We start from the raw sequence: 17,280 nt of genomic DNA, 5'->3' as shown, positions 1-17,280 counted from the left end.
ATATTCAGCAGCCTGTCGTCTGCGTAGAATTCGTGTAAATTTTAGTTGATCCGTTATTAGTTTTCGTGGTGTTAATTGGGTGTAATGACTCGTTCCATTACCAAGAGGGTTCGCTACGCAATTTCGTCCTACGCAACCCGGTGTGTAAAACAAAAGTCAGTAAAATAGAAACAAACAAAAATTTCCTGTTGATCCCACAAATAGATACTTTGTAAGTAGGCTGTTTAGGTTTTTATGTTGGTAACGCCACGTAACGCTCTATATGAAAATCATTGGCTGTGCTGTGTGCAGTCTGTGACTGGTTGACATTGTTGGAATATTCGCTATTGTAGTGTTGGGCTGTGAACAGTGCGTAGCGTTGTGCAGTTGGAGGTGAGCCGCCAGCAGTGGTGGATGTGGGGAGAGAGATGGCAGAGTTTTGAGAGCGGACGATCTGGACGTGTGTCCATCACAAAGAGTAAATTTGTAATACTGGATATCATGAACTGACATATATATGATGACTTTTGAACATTATTAAGGTAAATACATTGTTTGTTCTGTATCAAAATCTTTCATTTGCTAACTATGCCTATCAGTAGTTAGTGCTTTCGTCCGCAGCTCGTGGTCGTGCGGTAGCGTTCTCGCTTCCCACGCCCGGGTTCCCGGGTTGGATTCCCGGCGGGGTCAGGGATTTTCTCTGCCTCGTGATGACTGGGTGTTGTGTGCTGTCCTTGGGTTAGTTAGGTTTAAGTAGTTTTAAGTTCTAGAGGACTGATGACCATAGATGTTAAGTCCCATAGTGCTCAGAGCCAGTTAGTGCCTTCAGTAATTAGAATCTTTTATTTAGCTGGCAGTACTGGCGCTCGCTGTATTTCAGTAGTTCGAGTAACGAAGACTGTTGTGAGGTAAGTGATTCATGAAAGGTTTAGGTTATTGTTAGTCAGGGCTATTCTTTTGTAGGGATTATTGAAAGTCACATTGCGTTACGTTAAAATATTGTGTGTCAGTTTCGTGTTTATCAGAATAAGTAAAGAGAGAAATGTCTGAATACATTCAGTTCTGCTCAGCTGTTTGAAAATCAAATAAGGTAGAGGTTTTCCAGCGTAGTAAAATATAAATTTTCCTAAGGGGATGTTTCAACTTATAGTGAAACTGTAAATCATGTAGTACGTGAATAATTCCTTGAGACTAGGTGGGTAATAAAGTGGAACCAACTGGTAGGTATACTAATCAAGAAGCTGTGATAATCATGATTCGCACTTAGAAGTATCTCTCATTGTATTCACTTTAAACCTGTGGTACTGACTTATTCTGCTTATATTTACTTCATGTTGTCTTAGTCAATTATCTTCAGAAGGAATGTACTTGAGGTTAAGTATCTGCTAGCGTTCGCAGACAAAAATTGTATACCGTAAATGTTAGCGGAGGACCATGAATAACGCTTCGAATCCATTCGGATTGTAATGAATTACGACAACTTTTAATCACATTACTCATAATAAGTTAATATTCAAAAATATACATATTTGCTGTTTAGTGTATATGGCGAGTGGTCACGAACTTAGGACAGCCTACCAACCGAGAATCTATTCACAACTGTTGTCACTCTTGCAGCGGCGATGGTATCATCAGACGCGGTTGGCGGGGTGGTCTGTTAACCATTGCCCCTCACATAAAAATACGTTCAGAGAGAGCAGCACTCTCCAGTGACTTGGTGAGCGAACATACCGGCCGCCAAAGAAATATTAATTTCTTTCCAAAATAATACAGGTAACACAAGTCCTGCCAACTCATGAAAAAGAACATAAGTGAATATAGATATCACTGCGTATCTCAACCATCCATAGAGATAGTAACTCGTGCTTGAAAATCACAACTACTTAAACAAATAACACGCAGACACAGAAAACGACGAAATACACTGAGTCTGCTGTAAGACATACGCAGGACAAAGAAAACAAAATATACGAGCTAGGAAACGCGCATATACTGTTCACTTTTGGGCACTTCACACTTCCCTTACTGCGACCAATGCGCCAGTTTACACATTATGACTCAGAGGGGTGGTCTGTTAACCATTGCCACTTAGCCCACTACAGCGCACGATACAGGTAGTCAAGTGACCATTGCTGCCAAAAGATCTGGAAGACTTGCTGCAGTAGTTCCCATCTTGTGAGCAAGCTCAGGTTAGCTGTACCTAGTTCTAGCTGAGGAATGCTTATGATTACAGCTCCAATCAGGGGTGAGGTCTTGGGGAACAGTAGGCTCGCAAGGTGTGGCATGAGAGGATGAGAGCTAAAGCAAGCCACAGTTTGGTAATTCAGCGTTGTCAACTCTTTGAATGTTGGACACATGGTTCCCATTGTCCGCCGCTGCTTCTCATATTCCGCCAAAATGTGGTGACGTTGGAGGAATAAAGTGCCAATCTTTGGCTTCTTCGGACTGGTATGAAAGAGGACTTTAGCTCTTTCTTCTGGCTCCTCCTGTAATGCAGAAAATTACAAGTGTCTAATACGGGACATGAAGAGGTTTCTTCTTTAAGCAAGGTTGGTTCCGCCCATCACAAGCTGTTTTCTAGCGTGTCTGCAGTATACATACGCCGTGACGTCAGATGAGTTGAATGCTCCATTGTAGACATATGGTTCCATACTGCAACAGATGTGATTTCCTGTAACTCTTACACACGGTTCCCCACGAATGTCTTGGTATGGCCTCATGGACTCAGTGTAGCTTACATTAAGCTTCGGTTGCCGCGCTCGGCTCTGTTCCATCTGAGAAAAATGTTTTCTGCACTGTGGAAAGAATCGACTGTTTGACTTGGCTCTTTGCGAAATGCAATGTGGACAACGAATCTGCCTGTGAAAATTTTCGTCGTATGCTCAAAAAATGGCTCTGAGCACTATGGGACTCAACATCTTAGGTCATAAGTCCCCTAGAACTTAGAACTACTTAAACCTAACTAATCTAAGGACATCACACACACCCATGCCCGAGGCAGGATTCGAACCTGCGACCGTAGCAGTCCCGCGGTTCCGGACTGCAGCGCCAGAACCGCACGGCCACCGCGGCCGGCTCGTCGTATGCCCAGAAAGTGTCTTTAGTACTATCCTTCCTCTTTCGTCGTTGATTTAATTCTTCTGTCTCCCAGAACTGGACGTGTCTGAACGTCAGTGTCGGTTTTTACAAAGCACGACACGACCAGCCGCCGTGGCTAACTGATGTACTCTACCGTTTGACACTGTCCTGTCCGAGTTCTGTCTCTCAAAACACAGGATGGCCAGTTCCTCTGGAGACTGCCCTTGAATTTTGAATGTACTGGCAACGTCCTGCTCCTAGTAATGGACCGATCTTTCCAGGTGACCAAAACACTGGATCAATGAGTTGCATATTTGGCAAGTCCCAGGACCTGGGATAAATTATTTGTTCAGGCAAAGCGTCAGTTATCTTGGGCAAAACTAAATATTGGACAGACAACATGAACTTGCTTCTACAAGAGCACACTTGTAAAGAGAGAGGGTTGCACATTTCCTTGAATCGGTACACTGCTGTGCCAGTTTTGAAGTCTGAGGCGTTGTGCTCATGCTCCGATATGAAGCATGACTGTGACCCAGAATCTAATAGATCACGAGAAGTCTGACATTTGCCACTGCTGTCTTGTAACTTAATTCTTTCCGTTGCAAGGAGCACTCGTTTGCTTGAGCTGACCTTCAGTGAACAGTAACTCGATGTACTTGACTGATCCTTCCTTATTCCGTCTCGTGCGATTGTGATTCCGCATGTAGTAACGCGTGGTGTCGTTTACCACAAGTATGACACATAATGGAGTTGCAGTTAGATAACCTGTGATTATTCTTGTGACAGTTGCCACACAAGTTGTTGTGCATCACAGCAGCTTCGTGTTCGCTTCACGGCTTGTTTGAATTTGCTGCAGTTGCACAATGCGTGAGTTTGATTACACACGACACATGCAGAGGTAGTAGCGACGTCAATCTGTCCGCAATACTCAAACTACTTGCTGTTGGAGACATTCTGTAATTTGTTACGTGATATACCGTGACGTGGTGGTTCTGTAGCCTTCGCGATTTCTGGAGCTTTTCAATTATTTTCGAGCATGTGTATCTTTGAATCTCGGAAGCTTTTCGAACTCAGACTGGTCTCAAATTCAGCTCTTACAGACTATTCAACCCTTCCTATAACGAGCTGTGACGTAATTATGGATAGCGTAGACACATCTAGTTGTAATGTCATCACCATGTACATTGCTTGAAGCCTCGTTCAGTGGTGTACGAATTTCATTTGCACATGCCTTTGTCATTGATGGTAAGATCAACAGTTTCTTTAAATATGCCGATGCAGTCAGTCAAGGATTATTGTATCAGTTACAGACAAAATCAAGGGCTGCCTTCTTCCTTAAAGTTAGTATTAGTCACCGCAAGATGAGTAATTTTATTGTTTCACCTCTTACTGAACTCAGCAAGTGATGTTACTTAGCAGTGTCCTCTAGTTCCTCATTATTTACGATGAGACTTACAAATGCGTCGTAAAAATACTGGAACTGCGTTACGTCTCTGTTAATGATGGCAGTTTTATGGTGGGCAGCTTGATGGTACGTATTGAAGAACCCAAGGCACATCCAACATCTGACAAAACCGTACCAGCTGTCTTGGCATGAATAATCTGAATCGCTTTCTTTTCTTTCCGAAGTCTCGAAGACCACATTTTCGAAGTATTCTCTGTCCTCAGAATGCAGGTCTCCAAACACTTCGAGCTATGACTGGGCGTCCTCATACTACTCCATGATCTATAGCGAATGTTCTAGCCTGATGTAATATCAAAAGTGTCCGATATGTGTGTTACTTAGAATTCGTTTGAAAACTTTAACAACCATGTGATCCAGTCGGAGTGGCCGAGCGGGTCTAGGCGCTTCAGTCTGGACCGCTACGGTCGCAGATTCGAATCCTGCCTCGGGCTTGAATGTGTGTGATGTCCTTAGGTCAGTTAGGTTTAAGTAGATCTAAGTCCAGGGGACTGATGACCTCAGATGTTAAGTCCCATAGTGCTCAGAGCCATTTGAACCATTTCAACAACCATTTGAGGCGTGCTTTCGTCACAGAGCGTCAGGTAACAAGTTTCTTTCTTAATACTTTGTCGCTCATGGAAAGCTGCAGGCGGCAGGCAACAGTAGAAGCAGCAATTACACTGAGTAGGAATTAGGGAAACAGGGTAGTCAGAAATGTAAACCGTAAATGCTTCCGGAGGACGACGAATGTAGGAGGACTGTATAATAGTTCGGATCCATTCGGATTGTAATGAATTACGGCGGCTGTTAGAGAATCACTTATTATTCACATTAAGTTAATATTCACAAATCAAAATAGGCGTATATGCCGCTTAGCGTACATGGCGCGCGGCCACGAGCTTAAGGCAGCCGACCGACGGTTCATTGACAACTGTTCTCACTCTTGCAGCAGCGGGTATACCGTAGATGACCTTGGAGGGATGGCCTGTTGAGCACTGTCCTTCAGGCAGAAGTTTCTTTAGAGAGGCAGCACTCTCCAGTGACTTGGTCGAATGCAGGGAGCGAACAGTGCATATTTATGCAGCAAAAGCGAGCAGTAAGAACACTGTAAATTAGATAACCAAACATCTTCCGAAAGACTGTCCAAAGCTCTCAGGATTTTTAGACTGACTTCTCAGTACATATAAAGTTTAATAGTTACTAGTAATAAAAATCATTTTTAGTTCACCCTCCATCCTCGCGTAAAGTTCAGAGTGGAGTTCTGTATTCCATAACTCCTATCTCATACAAAAGGTTAGGAAATGAGAGCATCTATGAATTCAAAAGTAAATTCAAATCATAACTCATTAATTAGTCCCACAAGCTATTTAATTGATGGGAAAATCTTCTGCGGGGACAGACCACCGTCATATTCCTCTTCAAATTTCTAGGATAAACGCTGTAAATGTTAGCAAGCGTTAACTATACAACTGTCGTTTTTATAGTATTCTAGCAATGGAGAGATGGATGTTGCGATCTGTTACAAGATACAGAAACAAATACATATTATTTAATAGTTGTTGGTATCAAACTGAACGTGCAGCCTCGTTTCGTGTTTCAAAACAGAAATTGTCGTTGTAGAAATATTAAAGTATGCATTCATACAATCATTATTCATTGACGAATAAATTTGCTATAGCTACAGTAATCTATCCTAAGAAACTATCACACGACTGCTTAGGATTAAACATTAGCATTATGTTACTTAGAGCACACGTGCCATTTCGTTTAGGAATGAAATGCCGTGTGGCTAGGGCCTCCCGTCGGGTAGACCGGTCGCCTGGTGCAGGTCTTTCGAGTTGACGCCACTTCGGCGACTTGCGTATCGATGGGGATGATATGATGATGAAGACAACACATGACTCAGTCCCTGAGGGGAGAAAATCTTTGACCCAGCCGGGAATCGAACCCTTTGCATGGCATTTCGTCGAGCTGACCACTTAGCTATCGAGGCGGACTATACATGAATTATCACTTGGTATTCCTAGAGTAATTGGTGCTCCGCGTAATGTGCCTCTTCATTGCTGCAGATGCGGTGACATCCTCAGAACGGACTTCAATCACTATTTTGAAGTTAGCTGCTCCGAAGGACATATCCACATGCGAAAATATGAAGTTTTATTTAGCTGATTGTCTTAATGTTGCCTTCGTTTTCCTAGGAGGCATCATAGCGTCCGCTGGTTTTCTTCTAGTACAGAGAAAATTAACCGATAAAATCATTGTGAAAATCGGGTAATCCTCGAAATACTACATGATGTAAGGCATATTAAAAATTTATATTCTGCACCATTTCACATAATTTATGACTGCACACAACCTGAAAAAAGGCCGTGCGGGGTAGCCATACTGTCTTAAGGGGCCTTCTCACGGTCCGCGCGGCTCCCCCCCTCGGAGGTTCGAGTCCTCCCTCGGACATGGGTGTGTGCGTTGTCCTTAGCGTAAGTTGGTTTAAGATAGATTAAGTAGTGGGTAAGCTTCTGGACCTATGACCTCAGTAGTTTCGTCCCATAAGACATTACCACCAATTTTCAATTTTCTGAAAAAAGAAAACATAAAATACATGTACTTTCTGCTCACAAAACGACTCGACTTCCATTTACAACCACTTACCATGGAGACTCTACACGGTGAAGAAGAACAGAGATACTATACAAAGCAAAGAGTTTACATCTTTGTCAGACACAACGGTTGCTACTAATTTATCAAAATTTTTAAAAATTGTATTTAACAAAATTAAATGTTATAGCTTCAACGATGTTTTAAATTCGAGGAATATAAATATTTACATACGAAATAATTTATTTTTACGGAAACAGTTTTTGTATGAATTTTTCTTTGTGTAACCAAAGATATTGATACCCACTGGCATCACACAATTCCTAATGTATCATTGGCTTGATTACATTACATCCACCACTCACATTTATACTTAACCATTCAAGATAAACAATTTCAATTGGCTCTGAGCACTATGGGACTTAACTTCTGAGGTCATCAGTCCCCTAGAACTTAGAACTATTTAAACCTAACTAACCTAAGGACATTACACACATCCATGCCCGAGGTAGGATTCGAACCTGCGACCGTAGCGGTACGCGGTTCCAGACTGTAGCGCCTAGAACTGTTCGGCCACCCCGACTGGCCAAGATAAACAAAAATGGTTCAAATAGCTCTGAGCGCTATGGGACTCAATATCTGAGGTCATCAGTCCCCTAGAACCTAGAACTACTTAGACGTAACTAACCTAAGGACATCACACACATCCATGCCTGAGGCAGGATTCGAACCTGCGACCGTAGAAGTCGCGCGGTTCCGGACTGAAGCGCCTAGAACCGCTTGGTCACCGTGGCCGGCCCAAGATAAACAGACCAGAGCTACTTACTATAACTATAAACTATATTAATACGATCATAGTACATTGCCAACTCCATTGGAAGCATTTCCGACTCGAAATTGTATTCTTTCCCTGAGCATGAGGGTGCTTTTCCTGGAATCAGATGGGAGGCTCTACACACTCAGAGTGGCACTGTGCCGGCATCCTGTGCTGGCGTAAGCTGTCGCCAACACACCGGTCGCAAAGATGTAGTGTGAAGTTCGATAGTAGGTGCAGGATCAAGCGTGCCTGTCATGAGAGAGAGCAGAGACACACGCGCAAGTAACACGCCGCCAACGCCCTCTCGAAAGCGTGTATTTAGGCCGCTGCCGCCGACCAGTGGGCCTCACTGTCTCACTCAGGCGGTACAAGACTCTACACATCCAACACCACGTCCCCACGTAATCACCAGGAGCCATTTCTCCTAGAATGTCCTGGCAAAACACGACCCTGGACGCCTGACACCGACCCCTCGATCATACTCGTACTAACAAAAATGGTCTTCTATTAGCAGTTCCCTTGTCACTAATTTTCCAAATACTCTTAAACTATTTGCATCGTTGACAACGCCACTCCTCGACCTTGATCTTGCCATAATTCCTAGTGATATTTCTCCACCTACGACGGTCTTTCGAATATGCTGGGGATGTAATTCCTAATGAACTGTCTTGATTGCTACTGGATTCACTTCTTTGCTCGATTCTTCTTGCATTTCGATATTCATCTAGTAAGATTTTGGACAAATTATTCGCTAGAGAACGAAGCAGCTGCCACTTTTCTTCATTACGAACTATGCTAACAACGCTATATGACGATATGTTCATTCCTTGTCTAAATTCAGCACATAGATCACATTCAAACAAACTATGTTCAGCTGTGCCCATCAACCCACAGTTGAACGTCTGTCCTAATCTCGATGGAAATGGAAATGAGCATATGGCGTAATTGGCCGGGAGGCCCCTTGCGGGGCAGGTCCGACCACAGATCTTATTACATTCGATGCCACATTGCGTGACCTGCGCGCCAGATGGGGATGAAATGATGATGAAGACAACGCAACAACCAGTCCCTGAGCGGAGAAAATTCCCGACCCAGCCGGGAATCGAACCCGGGCCCATAGGACGGCAATCCGTTACGCTGAGCACCCAGCTATCGGGGTCCTAATCTTGTTAATTTTACATAAATACAGACTATGGGCAGACTATGGGCAGATTATCGTTTCTTTGGAAGGGTGAAGTCTTTCACGCATACTTGGGAGAAATCCGTGCAGCAGTCGTTTTTTACATCCCGCGTTCAGCTACAGGGGTTACCAGGAAAACAAACAAATCTGATAGGGAACAGACAGGAGGAGAAGACATAATTACGTTCGTAAGGTAAACGAAATGAATGTGGGCAGGACATGTAGACAGGCGAATAAGTGGTAGACGACTCAAGAATGTCGTTTACTAGATTTCAACATATAAAATGAAAGCGAAATGAAAATCAGTTAGTTAGTTTGTTTGTTTCATGTTCCGTGGATCATTTGGATATAAATCGTAGTGATGTAGGACGAGTCATTTTAGATTCACATCGCGTATTAATTTAAAGTATGGCTACATGCTGAACATTTACAAGTTTTTTGTTTTGCTGTTGTTATTATTATTAAATACAAAGATGTGAGTTAGTAATTCTTACCCACCACCTGTTACACATTACATAAAATTCTTCTACAGAATAGAGACGTAGTGAAGGAGAAAGATTTTCAGTTTGTTTCCAAATTTTACTTTGCTGTTTGTCAGACACTATATATCACTGGGTAAGTGAACAAAAGTTTAAATGCACCACTGTCTACTCCTTTCTATCTAAATTCACCCTTAATGTGGAGCTCCTAAGAGCTAATGCGCTGTGGGGATATGGTCGTTACCAACAATATGAATGCGTATAGCAGAAAATCATTAAGCATGGAAATGACTAGACGGGGTCTTTATCCATCCGTCGACCTCATATGTCGGAAGATGATTGAGAAAAAAGTTGCTGCATTATCTGTTCGCTCCCATCGACACTGCAACTACAAAACTTCCAGCGACCAAAAATGGGTACACTTTCAACAAGAACAGTTCCGACACTGCCTGTTCAGAAACAAATGTTGCTCTTTGTTTACTTCAAATAATTGACCCTACAGGTTGCTTGTTATAAACCCGTGTTATTCTTTCCTATGGACTCACCTAAAAGTGTATTTATGTCACCACTCACGCGTGTTATTGTTGAGGTCTTCAGCCTGAAGACAGGTCTGACGCAGCTGTCCACGGTAGTCAACCCTGTGCAACCCTCTGCACCTCAGCTTAACTACCTGCTTACCGTTTTCAAGCTTTGGACTCCCTCTAAAGCTTTTACTCCTCACTCTTCCCTCAGTTACCGAATCGACCATTCTATCATGTGTCAGGATGTGTAATATCGACCGAACCTCTCAGTTTGTGCCATACTCCTTCTTTTTTGCCCAATTCGATTTAGTTCCTCTTCATTAGTTACTACAAATGTCCATCTACGAGTGGCGTTCAGTAAGTAATGCAACACACTTTTTCTGAAAGCAGGCTGGTTTTATTCAGGATCCCAACACACCATATTATTCCCCGCTCTTTTGGCTACAAAATCCTATTTCTCAACACAATCACCATTCAATGCAACGGCCTTACGCCCGCATGACACCACTGTACTGGTTGACGTGGGAGCCAACGCTTATCGCATCAATAACCTTCTCATTATCCACGATTGCTTCCACAGAGTGAATTCTTCATTGGGCCAAACAGATGGAAGTCGGAAGGTGCTAGATCCGGGTTGTAGGGTGGATGAGGAAGAACAGTCCAGTGAAGTTTTGTGACCTCCCGTCGGGTGCTCAGACTTGTATGAGGCTTTGTGTTGCCATGAAGAAGAAGTTCCTTTGCATTTTTATGGTAAAGAACACGCTGAAGTCGTTTCTTAAGTTCCCTGAGGATAGCGCAATGAACTACGGAGTTGATCGTTGCACTATGAGGGAGAACATCAAACAGAATAATCCCTTCAGAGCCCCAGAAGATCGTCGCCATGATTTTACCGGCTGACGGTGCGGCTATGAACCTTTCCTTCGGAGGAGATTGGGTGTGGCACTGTTCCACGGATTGCCGTACTGTGCGACGGTTCGAAGTGATGAACTGATGAACACATGTTTTATCGCCTGTGGCAATGTTGGACGAAAACATTGCCATGCACTAAACGGGATGGCAATCACGTGGAAAAACAGTCAACAAGTGAATCAATAATATTCTGTAACTTTTTTCAAATACAATTTTTCTAACCAAAAAAAAAAAAACAAAAAACAAAATTCTAGTGCACTTCCTTTCTCAGCATGGCTCGTAAATGAAGATTAAATCTCGTTCAACCCTTGTGACACACAAGCAGGCACCAGCAAAGAACAATAGAACAGGAATCGAAGCCATCACAATTTCAGCCCATGCTAAGTTACAATCGGGCAATAATAACACACTATAACAAATCACAGCATGAGCTACCTCTGCTAGCGATAACCTTCATCATCTACGTAGTACTGCTACAGACAACAGGACTATACCAGGCTACCTAATGTGTGACCACCAAACATCAACATAGATTCAGAAAACTTATAGCTATGTGTAATAGTTGAATACACCGCCAGTGTCATTACTAAACACAATACGGAACACTCTCTCGTACAAGGCTTAACACGCCCTTAGTGTGAAAATAAGACACACTCTTGCGCTCTCACAGTCACGCCTTACAATACCACAGTTGTAACGAACGCGCCGTATTAAAAAAAAAACACACACACACACACACACACACACACACACACATACCTGCCAATGGTTGCCTTCCCTGTGCTCAGTACTCTCCATACAATAACGTCAGCCTGACCCTTGTCAGCTGCAAACCAATCTCCGTGGACAAAGAACTTCTAGTGCACGGTACACTCACTCACACACACACACACACACACACACACACACACACACACACCCTGACTTGCTGGCGACCCAAATTTACTATTCAGAACATGAGATTCAGAAACATCCACTCTTTCTGTCATCGCATAGTCATACACAGTCCTTTTGCACTATTGAAAATACATATGAAACAACCTATACGGATTCAAAACATATCACTGCAGAGGTTTAACGTACCTTCACTTTATCCTCAAAGTCACTCAAAAATCATCATGTTGGTTGTTTCCCAGAACTTCAAATTGGAGGTGGATTAACCGTTTTCTTTATACTAAACTTCCAGTAGTCATCTTATCTTCAAAATCAACATTCTAAGCTGGTGGTAGTAAACTTTCAAATCTGGCAATTCTTCAAACACATCATAATGTGGCTCCAATTTAAAAATTAATCATTATTAATTTCTCTTCATTTATATGAGTGCAAAAAGCGGTTTCTCTCTATAGTCTACATGAGTCAGACGAACTATTCATCTGAGATGGTATTCACTACCTTCGTTATCTACCATAAGCTGCTGTAATGCACCTTGCATCAGCAAATCCACATACACAAAAATGCTCATTAATATTTGCCATAAGCCTACTTTTTCAGTCTGTCATCTATTCAGATACATCATATCATTACATAAATATAGTCTCCTCACGGGACACCGACAATATTCATCAATTCAACCACAATAACCTCCAGAACAAGTATCAGTCTTCATCACTACAGTCTAATTATATTCACCGAGCGTAATTTGAAATATTATTCCACACAACCTCTACCTGAAGAAAACCAACAAACAATACTCATTCTTCATCACATCACTAATACATCAAGAGAGCCACAAAAATTCGCATTCTCATCGTCACCTACTGGGAATTAATAAACACACATAAAATTCAGTTTTAACAACCACTATTAATTCATTGAAATACCACAGTCTGGAAATAATCACTCATCACACAAAAGTCTGGAAAAGAGACTACCTCATAAGGTTCTATTAATCATTGATTCCATGACATAAAAAAAACCACACAACTTGAACTTAGAAACCGTCTAATTACTTCAAAATATTTGATTATGAACCTCATTGATCAGTAAATTAAAATATTTTGCACATTGTGAACACTCATTCACATTAAGCGTTGACCTATTCACACTTTCACATCAACCTCTCTTCATATCACACTTACAGTCATCCTCACAAAGTACTCACAGTAATTCATTAATGATAGCGCATCACATGCACATGTTCACACAAGAAGTATCCAGTTATAAAACCAAAATCCATTTATAAACACCCAGGAATAGAAACTTCACTTAAGCTGAATACCCTTGAACTCATAATACTTTGTAAACCTCCACAAAATTTCACTCCACGTTTACACATCATCCAAACCAAGTAATGAATCTCACTATATAGGAAAATACTCTCTCATATCCACACGCTACAGTTAAAGACCCCTGAACAACCAAAATCACCCTACACTTCACCATATCATCCTACACTCGCAAACATCCATTACCATGGCATCTAACAGTTAACCAAATTTCATGTACACAGCAAAATCATTCTCCTGCATCAGTCCTTTAAGCTGCCATAATACACATTCAACACTCATATCATAGCACCAGAGACGTTAATAAGACACACAAAACATCTACATAAAGCATGTAGAAAGTTACATCATTAGTGAACACAGAGAAAAGGTAATCATATGGTAAGCATATTCCTAATTAAATTACCATGTGTATCAGCACTTCATGTTACATCAGTAATCTTCAAAATAAAAAATCCCTTTACATTCCCTCATAAATTCTAAAATTCAAGCGTATTAGCTTCCGCATTACATCTTGCAAATCATCAGGAGAAATTCATCTGAAAACATGAATGACATAAGATGGGACCATATCGGATGGGATTTTAATATTCCTTAAGGTAGCTCCATAAAGAATATCAAATTCAAGTGATAAAAAGCGCGAGATATTTGGTATGACGTTGAAGAATAGAAACCGAAAATATTATTTAAGGAACCAGGTCCTAAAAGATAAAACTGTTTGATTTTACCCCATATGATGGGGTAATTTCGGGTCCTCATTGAATTTTCATCCCAAGTTCTATACTTTCCTCTAATGAATTATCCTTTTAAAAATAGAAATCTTAGTCTTTTTATTTGCGTATATTTTCTAAATGTTCAGAAAACATTTGACACGTGTAGAAAAACTATGACACACATATTTAGAAAATACACTCCTGGAAATGGAAAAAAGAACACATTGACACCGGTGTGTCAGACCCACCATACTTGCTCCGGACACTGCGAGAGGGCTGTACAAGCAATGATCACACGCACGGCACAGCGGACACACCAGGAACCGCGGTGTTGGCCGTCGAATGGCGCTAGCTGCGCAGCATTTGTGCACCGCCGCCGTCAGTGTCAGCCAGTTTGCCGTGGCATACGGAGCTCCATCACAGTCTTTAACACTGGTAGCATGCCGCAACAGCGTGGACGTGAACCGTATGTGCAGTTGACGGACTTTGAGCGAGGGCGTATAGTGGGCATGCGGGAGGCCGGGTGGACGTACTGCCGAATTGCTCAACACGTGGGGCGTGAGGTCTCCACAGTACATCGATGCTGTCGCCAGTGGTCGGCGGAAGGTGCACGTGCCCGTCGACCTGGGACCGGACCGCAGCGACGCACGGATGCACGCCAAGACCGTAGGATCCTACGCAGTGCCGTAGGGGACCGCACCGTCACTTCCCAGCAAATTAGGGACACTGTTGCTCCTGGGGTATCGGCGAGGACCATTCGCAACCCTCTCCATGAAGCTGGGCTACGGTCCCGCACACCGTTAGGCCGTCTTCCGCTCACGCCCCAACATCGTGCAGCCCGCCTCCAGTGGTGTCGCGACAGGCGTGAATGGAGGGACGAATGGAGACGTGTCATCTTCAGCGATGAGAGTCGCTTCTGCCTTGGTGCCAATGATGGTCGTATGCGTGTTTGGCGCCGTGCAGGTGAGCGCCACAATCAGGACTGCATACGACCGAGGCACACAGGGCCAACACCCGGCATCTTGGTGTGGGGAGCGATCTCCTACACTGGCCGTACACCACTGGTGATCGTCGAGGGGACACTGAATAGTGCACGGTACATCCAAACCGTCATGGAACCCATCGTTCTACCATTCCTAGACCGGCAAGGGAACTTGCTGTTCCAACAGGACAATGCACGTCCGCATGTATCCCGTGCCACCCAACGTGCTCTAGAAGGTGTAAGTCTACTACCCTGGCCAGCAAGATCTCCGGATCTGTCCCCCATTGAGCATGTTTGGGACTGGATGAAGCGTCGTCTCACGCGGTCTGCACGTCCAGCACGAACGCTGGTCCAACTGAGGCGCCAGGTGGAAATGGCATGGCAAGCCGTTCCACAGGACTACATCCAGCATCTCTACGATCGTCTCCATGGGAGAATAGCAGCCTGCATTGCTGCGAAAGGTGGATATACACTGTACTAGTGCCGACATTGTGCATGCTCTGTTGCCTGTGTCTATGTGCCTGTGGTTCTGTCAGTGTGATCATGTGATGTATCTGACCCCAGGAATGTGTCAATAAAGTTTCCCCTTCCTGGGACAATGAATTCACGGTGTTCTTATTTCAATTTCCAGGAGTGTATTTAATTAGTAATGACAGTATATTCATAGCATAAATCGTAAATCTACAATATGTTCTGAGCGAACAAAACTTCTGATTTTCTTCTCTAGGAGTCGGCTGCACTCTTAGAATTTGGTGTTTGTCTGCAGTCTCATCACCTGGAATCTCTGGAAAAATAGACATAAATTTCCTGTCTTGATATGGATGCAGAAATCTGACTTCCACTTCTTTTGCACTCAATCCTGTTACGATTCCGACAAACTGCCTATGTAGCTGTTTCCTTTCAATCATGAATGGAGAATCAATAAAAACAAAATCCTCCACTTCTAGAACTGCTTTCTCTGTTCTGTCCTTTCTTCACCAGTTGGTATTACATTGTTATTCACAGGCAGTGATCCAGCATTATCAGTATTTCTCATGTTGATGCCCAAAATGGATTTTCCTGGAGCTTCATATCGAATTTTCTGAAGCATTTATTCGAAGCTAGAAAACCAGGCTTTCAGAGAAATGTTTTGAGAAATTTTCCCGTCAGACAATTTTCTCAGGACTTTTTCAGGATCAAAGGGAATTTGTCTCTCTGTACGGAATGCACTTCTTATATTGTCTTCTTCAGTTGCTGTTATTTTTTGAAGAGTTCCCTTAAAAACTGTGGGAAATGTATCTTTCGATATTGGTCCATGGGGGCTTTTCTTCCATTGGGTGAGCACTGACCGCCATACAGCTTTCAAAGAGCTGAAGTAATCTACATCTAATGGCTGTAAGAGATGAGTACTCTTTGGCGGCAACAAAATGAAAGACATTTTATTCTTCTCACACTCATCAGTTACTCTCAGCGAAATTTGACTTGAAAGGTTGTCATAACTTTTTCCTCCTCCACTGGCTTCAGGTAAGGCACCGCAAAAGTAATAAACCAGTCTCCGATTGAAGGCAGATCAAACCATTAACTTTTATTGCGGTTATAGAGGATTCTCTTGGAACCTCCTTTTTATCCAGGTACTCCATAAACCCCCCGGAGGCAATAGTTTTCCGTCCCCAGTGGTGATCACTGAAATACCACTCTTACAAGAATCTAATGTTCTTTCTGGATGTTTTGTTCCTCTTCTAGCTATCACATGCTTCCTCCCAGGGTCATCACACAGATTGATCTCGTCATAACTGATTACATCTTTACATATTTACAATTTTTCCACCAAAAAACTGGAAATATGATTTCACTGTTTCCTCTTCTACCTATCACATGCTTCCTCCGAGGGTCATCACACAGATTGATCTCGTCATAACTGATTACATTTTTGGCGGAATATTTACAATTTTTCCACCAAAAAACTGGAAATATGATTTCAATGTTTCATAACTCGCTTCAGCACGTTTCCGTTTAATGTTCTCAGATAGCCATATGCTTAATATATCAGAGTGACGCTGTAGGAATGAACGCGAGCACTCTATTCCTGGCATGTTATAAGAGAAGCGTTTTTCTTTTCCTCTACATTTATTGAGATATCCTTTCATTACGTGCCTTACATCGTCAGAACTAAAAGGAAAATCTCAATATGCAGCTCTTAAAGTTCCATGAACAAGTGCGTTCTCTTCAGCGGTGCTTAAGGCAGAAGGCCTTCCAATCATTCCACGGTTTGAGTTATTAACTATATTCTGTAATGTTGAACTTGGTACGTTAAATTTATGCCACAGTTTTCTGATCTTATAGCAACAACCACGTTTTCAGGATTTTAAGGAACGTATT

Source organism: Schistocerca piceifrons, chromosome 7 (assembly GCF_021461385.2).
Source record: "Schistocerca piceifrons isolate TAMUIC-IGC-003096 chromosome 7, iqSchPice1.1, whole genome shotgun sequence".
NCBI classification, from domain to species: Eukaryota; Metazoa; Arthropoda; class Insecta; order Orthoptera; family Acrididae; genus Schistocerca; species Schistocerca piceifrons.
The sequence above is the reverse complement of the archived record's forward strand: the minus strand, read 5'-3'. Positions refer to the sequence as shown.